Source organism: Lithobates pipiens, unplaced genomic scaffold (genome assembly GCF_037356315.1).
Source record: "Lithobates pipiens isolate NorthernLeopardFrog02 unplaced genomic scaffold, aLitPip1_a1.2 Scaffold_28, whole genome shotgun sequence".
Lineage (NCBI taxonomy): Eukaryota > Metazoa > Chordata > Amphibia > Anura > Ranidae > Lithobates > Lithobates pipiens.
This window is the reverse complement of record NW_027507789.1, coordinates 160,430,258-160,438,887: the sequence shown is the minus strand read 5'-3', so window position 1 is coordinate 160,438,887 and position 8,630 is coordinate 160,430,258. Positions and strand designations below refer to the sequence as shown.

Sequence of the window (8,630 nt, the reverse complement as noted above, 5' to 3'; positions counted from 1 at the left end):
ATCTTCCCCTCAATTTTAACCATCTTCCCTGTCCCTGCTGAAGAAAAGCAGGCCCAAACCATGATGCTGCCACCACCATGTTTGACAGTGGGGATGGTGTGTTGAGGGTGATGAGCTGTGTTGCTTTTACACCAAACATATCGTTTTGCATTGTGGGCAAAAAGTTCGATTTTGGTTTCATCTGACCAGAGCACCTTCTTCCACATGTTTGGTGTGTCTCCCAGGTGGCTTGTGGCAAACTTTAGACGAGACTTTTTATGGATATCTTTGAGAAATGGCTTTCTTCTTGCCACTCTTCCATAAAGGCCAGATTTGTGCAGTGTACGACTGATTGCTGTCCTATGGACAGACTCTCCCACCTCAGCTGTAGTTCTCTGCAGTTCATCCAGAGTGATCATGGGCCTCTTGGCTGCATCTCTGATCAGTCTTCTCCTTGTCTGAGCTGAAAGTTTAGAGGGACGGCCAGGTCTTGGTAGATTTGCAGTGGTCTGATACTCCTTCCATTTCAAAATGATCGCTTGCACAGTGCTCCTTGGGATGTTTAAAGCTTGGGAAATCGTTTTGTATCCAAATCCGGCTTTAAACTTCTCCACAACAGTATTACGGACCTGCCTGGTGTGTTCCTTGGTCTTCATGATGCTCTCTGCGCTTTCAACAGAACCCTGAGATTATAACAGAGCAGGTGCATTTATACAGAGACTTGATTACACACAGGTGGATTCTATTTATCACCATCAGTCATTTAGGACAACATTGGATCATTCAGAGAACTTCTGGAGTGAGTTTGCTGCACTGAAAGTAAAGGGGCCGAATAATTTTTTACGCACCACTTTTTTTACGCACCACTTTTTTTACGCACCACTTTTTATTTGCTAAAAAAGTTTAAATTATCCAATAGATTTCGTTCCACTTCACAATTGTGTCCCACTTGTTGGTGATTCTTCACAAAAAATTAAAATTTTATATCTTTATGTTTGAAGCCTGAAATGTGGCAAAAGGTTGAAAAGTTCAAGGGGGCCGAATACTTTCGCAAAGGCACTGTATCTACACAGCATTCCACAAATTTGCCATGCAATGAATCTTAATTCAATGTACATCTTGCTCCATAAGACAATTATTATCCACTTGCCGCCCGCCATATAGAAGAATGATGGCGGCAAAGTGGTTGCGATATCCTGACCAGAAGTCATATGAAGTGATCAGGATAACAAGCTGCCGTGATGTGCGCTGCCAGGGGCGCACATCGCGGCAATCATTGTTGCGGCGTGTCAGTCTGACACACCACAACTCCGATCTAGGTAAAGAGTCTCTTACGGAAACTCTTTACCACGTGATCAGCCATGTCCAATCAGGGCTGATCACGATGTAAACAGGAAGAGACGTTTATCGGCTTTTCCTCACTCGCATCTGACAGACACGAGCAGAGGAGAGCCAATTGACTGCTCCTCTGACAGAGGAGGTCTGTGCTGATTGTTTATGAGTGCAGCCCCCCCCCTCCTGCAGATTCTCGCCCAGGACCACCGGGGATGCCACCAGGACCACCAGGGATGGCCACCACTGATGACCACCAGGTATAGCATCTCTGGTGGCCATGCGTGGCAATGTTTGCCCACACATGATGCCAATCAATGCCCACCAGCAATACCTGTCAATGCATCAATAGCAGCGATGACCATTAGTGCCATCTATCAGTGTAAATCAGTGCCACACATCAGTATCCATCAGTGCCGCCTATCAGTGCCCATCAGTGCAGCCTTTCAGTGCCCATCAGTGCCACCTATGAGTGCCCATCAGTGCTGCATATCAGTGCCGCCTATCAGTGTCGCATATCAATGCCCTTCATCAGTGCCACCTCATCAGTGCCACTTCATTTGTGCCACCTTATCTGAGCTCATCAGTGCCTGTCAGTGCAGCTGCATCAGTGCCCAGCAGTGAAGGAGAAAATGTACTTATTTACAAAACTTTATAACAGAAACAAAAAAAAACTTATTTTTTCACATTTTTCGGTCTTTTTTTATTTGTTTAGCAAAAAATACAAACTGCAGAGGTTATACCACCAAAAGAAAGCTCTATTTGTGGGAACAAAATTATAAATATTTTGTTTGGGTACAGTGTAGCATGACTGCGCAATTTTTATTAAACAGCGACAGCGCTGAAAGCTTAAAAATGGTCTGAGCAGGAAGGGGGGAAGTGCCCTTTATTGAAGTGCATAAAATGGTTGTGAGAGGTTACCCACTGTACAAGCTTTGTATTATGCCAACTGTGGCAGTTATTAATAATTGGGATATATTACCATACAGTGAATGGTAGTTTTGATATATATTATGGATAGGACATTTAATTATCTTAATAACCACTTCAATACTGGGCACTTTCCCTCCCTTCCTGCCCAGGACACAGTTATCACATGGTACAGGTCTGCTGTAATTGGCCCCTGCATCATGTGATCACTGTGGCCAATCACAGAGATGACAATAGTACAAAATAAATGGCTATGAATGAAAGCCATTGTGTGCTATTGACAGGTGATCGCTGTGATTGGTCACAGCGATCACATGGTACCAGGACCGGCCCAGTACAACGATCTGTCTACTGCTGTGCCTCTAGTAACACAAGTTAGAGTAATGCCGCATACACACGTAGCCAACTATCCAGCGGACTTCCCGCCGGACTGTCCACTGAACTTTCCGAACGAGCTACTTGCCCACACACGGCACTTTTTCAGCGGACTAATACGGCATACTGATGTACGGAACATGATGTCACAGTCCCAGCATCCTCTGGGACTGTGACATCATACTGGGTGGGGACATCATCCGGTGATGTCCCTATATAAGTCGCTGCGCGCCGCGTCCCCGTCATTGTGAGCAGAGAGAGCGACGAGGCAACATCTGCAGAGAAGAAGAGAAGAACAGAAGACGGCGACAGCGGCGACAGAAGACCAGGCCACCGCCTGTAAAAGAGCTAGAAGAAGGCACAGTGGCCCGGCAAGAAGAACCGAAGAGGGGGACAAGACCCCCGAAGAGGGGGACAAGACCCCCGAAGTCGGAAGAAGAGGGCAGCGGCGAAGAAGAAAGCCAGGCTCCTCCGCTAGCAAAAGAGCTAGCAGAAGATAGCGGAGGAGTCCGGCGAGAAGACCCCCGAAGACGGAAGACCCCCGGAGCTGTGCAATAAACTATTTTAACCCTTGTGTGTTGTGTTTTTTTTTTACTTTTTTTTACAGGTGAATGGGTAGGGGTACATTGTACCCCATACTCATTCACATAGGGTGGGGGGCCGGTATCCGGGGGCCCCCTTATTAAAGGGGGCTCCCGGATTCCGATAAGCCCCCCGCCCGCAGACCCCAACAACCAACGGCCAGGGTTGTCGGGAAGAGGCCCTTGTCCTCATAAACATGGGGACAAGGTGCTTTGGGGTGGGGGGGCCGCGCGGCCCCCCCCTTCCCCAAGGCACCCCCATGTTGAGGGCACGCGGCCTGGTACGGCTCAGGAGGGGGGGGCGCTCACTCGTCCCTACCCCCTTTCCTGGCCGGCCGGGTAGCGTGCTCGGACAAGTGTCTGATGTGGACCTAGGGGGGGACCCCATGCCGATTTTTCGGCGTAGGGATTCCCCTTTAAGTCCATACCAGGTGACGGGGCCAGCGACGCCTCCTTCGCTGGCCCCGGCTACCTGGAGACGCGCTCAAAATGAGCGGTCTTTTCTCTGGGCGGGAAAAGTCCATTCATTTCAAAAGTACGGAGGACTGGCCCACACACGGCCGGATTGTCCGCCGAAATGCGAGTCTGACGGAAAGATTGGAGTGCAAAACTACTTCCTAAGTCCGCCGGACTTTTGGGTAAAAAAAGACCGCCGGAGCCTACACACGGGGGGATTGTCTTTTCCACCGGATTGTTTGATCGTGTGTACGAGGCATAACACAGGCAAAACAAACCACACCAGGAATCAAGAGCGGGTGTACAACATAATATGACACTGGCCTCACCCTAACTAGGGAAGGACCTTGGAGACAGTGCAGTCAGTGGTTCCCTGAGTGGTGGCCTCCAATTAGATGATTTATGCGCTGTTGATCTCTTATCATTCGGAGATCGTTTCTGTTTGGTAAGTGAACTGGAACACTTGTCTGTGAGGTGGTTTGGGATTCTTACACATGGACTTTCATCACTTTCAAGATTTCACATTTTGACTTTTATATAAATCTCTCTTTGAAGTTTATTTTCTTTGTTATGCATAAGTGAATTATACAGTAGGTATAGAAAAGAATTACCCCCCTTTAAAATAATCACATCATGTTGATTTGCAGCCTGAAATGAAGACAGACACAGTTTTTGTTTTATCCAGCTATATTTACTCAGTGCAACTTATAACATCCAAATGAAATATATAACACCAACATGTCAGAGAAAAAAAATCAAAAATCAAAAACAGAATCAGTGAGTTGGAAAAGGGATCACATCCTTGTGACAGTATTTTGTTGAACCACCTTTTGCTTTAATTCCAGCCTTTAGTCTGTTGAGATATGTCTCTACTAACTTTGTACATGTAGACTTTGCAATATTTGCCCACTCTTCTTTGCAGAACTACTCAACTGTAGTTAAATTTGATGGTGACTGTTTCTGGACTGCAGTATTCATGTCATTCCACAGATTTTCAATGAGGTTTAAGTCTGGACTCCGACTAGGCAATGCAAGGACATTCAACCACTGTGTGGTCATTTTTGCTGTGTGCTTTGGGTCACTGTCATGTTGGAAGGTAAACCTTCTTCCCATTGACAACTTTCTGGGAGAGGGCAGCAGATTTTCATCAAGAATGTTTTGGTATTTTGCCCCCATTTTTCCTTCTATCCTGACAAGTGCTCCAGTCCCTGCTGCAGAGAAACACCCTCATAATAGGATATTATCACCTCCATGCTTTGCTGTAGGAATGGTGTTATTTGGATGGTGAGCTGTATTGGATTTCTGTCAGACATATTGTTTGGTGTTGAGGCCAGACAATTAACCACTTGCCAACCAGCGCACACCAATGTACGTCGGCAGAATGGCACTGGCAGACAAAAGGGCTTACAGGCACATCCCCTTTAAGAAGAGGTGTCGCGAGCGCGTGCGCATCCCACTGACTCAATGTTCGCCGGGTGCCCACGATCATGTCACGGAGAGGAAGAACAGGGAGAGGCTTTTGTAAACAAAGCATTTCCCCATTCTGCCTAGTAACAGGACAGTGATCACAGCTCTCTGTCATCGAGAGCTGTGATCACTGTCCTATGTGTTGTAGTCCAGCCCCCTCACAGTTAGAATCACTCCCTAGGACACACTTAACCCCTTCACTGCCCCCTAGTGGTTAACTCCTTCACTGCCAGTGTCATTTACACAGTAATCAAAGCATTTTTATAGCACTGATCGCTGTATAAATTACAATGGTCCCAAAATAGTGTAAAAAATATTCGATGTGTCTGCCATAATGACACAGTTACGATAAAAATCGCAGATCGCCGCTATTACTAATAAAAAACAATTAATTAAAAAAATGCCATAAAACTATCCCCCAGTTTGTAGACACTATAAATTTTGCGCAAACCAATCAATATACGCTTATTGCGATTTTTTTTTTTTACCAAAAATATGTAGAAGTATACACCTAAACTGAGGGGAAAAAAAATCTATATATTTTTGGGGGATATTTATTATAGCAAAAAGTAAAAAATATTGCTTTTCTTTCAAAATTGTCACTCTTTTTTTGTTTATAGTGCAAAAAATAAAAAACGCAGAGACGATCGAATACTACCAAAAGAAAGCTCTATTTGTGGGGAAAAAAAGAGCGTCAATTTAGTTTGGGTACAATGTTACACGACCGCGCAATTGGCAGTTAAATCGACCCAGTGCCGAATCGCAAAAAAGTGCTCTGGTCTGGAAGGGGGTAAAATCTTCCAGGGCTGAAGTGGTACCATTTTAGTCTCAACTGGACCAGAACACCTTTTTCATGTGGCCTCAGAATCTTCAAGGTGGGATTTGGCAAAGCTCAGTTGTGACTGCATGTGGCCTTCCTTGAAAAGTGGCTTTTTTCTTGTAACCCTCCAATACAAGTCACATTTGTGGGGAATTTGTGATATTAATGTCACATGTACACAATGACCATTCTTTGTCATAAATTTCTGCAACTGCTTCAGCGTTGCTGTAGGCCTCTTGGTAGCCTCTCTGACCAGATCCTTCTGGCTTTTTCATCCAGTTTAGAGTAACGTCCTGATCCAGGGAGGGTCTGTGTTGTACCAAATACCTTCCACGTCTTAACAATAGACTTCCCTGTGCTTCTAGGCATTGATAAAGCCTTTGAATTTTTTTGTATCCACCTACTGACTTGTGCCTGCCCACAACTTTATCCCAGGGATCTTTTGACAGTGCCTTTCCACCCATAGCTGATTGTTTGCTTCAGTTGCACTACCAGGGACTAAAATGCTCCAGGAAAGCTCTTCTAATGCTGAGCTAATCAAAATCACCACAGCTGGTCACAGTTTGTGTGCCATTGATAGATAAACAGTATCTGTGTATGTGTATGTGTTTGTAAGCACGTTGGGGCCCTACAGGGTAAGATCGCGCTATATCAAGGTACAACTCAACTCAATGAGAAGGTGATTAGCTACACATGATTGAGTTTACAAGTATTTTTTAGGAGGGGGGTGATCCTTTTTTCCAACTTAGTGATTTTGTTTTTATTTTATTTTTCTGACATGTTGATGTGATATCTTTCACATGACTCACAATTGTTTCTGTAATGCCGCGTACACAAGCCCAGACTTTTCAACGGACTAGGTCCAACGGTCTTCCCGACGGACTTTCGGCGGAGTTCCAACTGACTTTCCGAATGAACGGACTTGGCCACACACAATCACACCAAAGTCCGACGGAGTCGAAACATGGTGACGTACGACCGGACTAGAATAAGGAAGTTCATAGCCAGAAGCCAATAGCTGCCCTAGCGTCTGTTTTTGTCCGTCGGACTAGCATACACACGAACGTATTTCTCGATAGGAAATGGGTCCGGCGGAAAAATTTGAAACATGTTCTGTTTCTAAAGTCGGTCAGATTTTTGGACAGCAAAGGTCTGCCCACGAACGAATTGTCCGACGGATTCGTTCCGTCAGATTTTGCTGTCAAAAAATCCGGTCCTGTGTACGCTGGATAAGGGATAAAACATCAATCTGAGGATCATTAGCATGTTTTCTTTTATGTGAGCTATCCACAAGCAGTTTTGCCTGTCTGAACACATTTGATCGTTGTACTCATGTGTACAGTATATGACTATGTCGTTTTTTTCACAAAATATTGATTATCCAGTGTGAAAAAACGCAGGTCACTGCCCATAATGTGAAAGAGCTCTTAAATCTGTAATAGTAAACCTCTGTCCCGGAAAATCTAGACGTTTTACACGGAGGACTTCTAAACAAATGGAATTTCCAATTTTCCCTGCAAACTCCTTTCAAAATCCAGCAAAAAGCAATGTCAGACTCCATGCAGAATTTCACCCAGTCAAAATGCAGCGAGCATTCTCTTCTCCAATCAAGAGGTTAACTGCTCATCCTTGTTTAAATTTACAAAAGAAGAGTGCAGACTTGGAGCTGCCTGGAAGTATGCATACAGTACATCAATATTTAAGCAACCAGATCTAACTACAAGCCTACGAACGCTGAAGGGAGACTTAGACGACAAAAGCGCTGCTCTCTAAGTGGCTCCTCAACACATCCTTTTCAAACCTTTTTTCTTATGCTAAAAGTCACGACCATTCACTATCATAGCCTCCTGCTCCTAACAAATATTGGATTTCAACTTATTCTTCTAAGCTGGATTTAGTAAAGAGTGCCTGCGAATCCTATATACTGTTTGATGTTCCATGAAGAAGAAGCTGCTCAAACAAGGGACAGAATTGTGGATTCTATGTATGGGTAAGTGAAAATACTATCTGTTTTTCTGATTATTAAACACATACCAGATGCAAAAATAGTAATTAAGGTTTGATCAATTGAAAACGATATTCTGTGTGTTCTATAGAGATAGCTTGTCAGTATGAATGAAAAACCTACATTTGTTTGTCTTTACAGTACTGAGATGCTACACGTTGAGTGATAAACAGATGATGGAATGTTGTATGCCATGTTTAATTGAATTTGTGCATTTTCATTTTCAAGTTTTTCATATTCAGCTCTTATATAACAACCCGACCCACGACTATCTATAACTGGCACGTCCAGGCTGTGGAAAAGGGCGCAAGTTGGGGTCCCCTAACTATTTTTAGGGACCACAGACAATTAGATTAATTTTACTCGGGTCAGTTGAAAATGTATGAACCTAGAATAATGGTAACCAAATATTTGGGGCACAAACATAAGAAGACCTACGTATAGGGAAGGACTTATATGTCATGGAATGCATACTTCATAATGGTAATCAAACACCTGGGGCACCAACATAAGAAGACCTACCTATAGGGAAGGACTTATATATCATGGAATGCATACTTCATAATGGTAACGAAACACTTGGACACTAATATAAGAAGACCTACCTTTAGGGAAGGACTTATATGTCATGAAATGCATACTTCATAATGGTAACCAAACCCTTGGGGCACCAAAATAAGAAAAC

At 44.2% G+C, this 8,630-nt stretch overlaps 1 protein-coding gene across 1 annotated transcript in view; it reads left to right on the top strand.

Annotated features, from left to right (window-relative positions):
- The first annotated feature begins 7,482 nt into the window (after positions 1–7,482).
- LOC143935722 (delayed-rectifier potassium channel regulatory subunit KCNS1-like) overlaps positions 7,483–8,630 on the top strand; it is a 43,375-nt gene continuing 42,227 nt past the window's right edge. The window contains exon 1 of the mRNA XM_077459803.1: positions 7,483–7,930. The gene's annotated coding sequence lies outside the window, so the exon portion shown is untranslated. The remainder of the gene's footprint in view (positions 7,931–8,630) is intronic.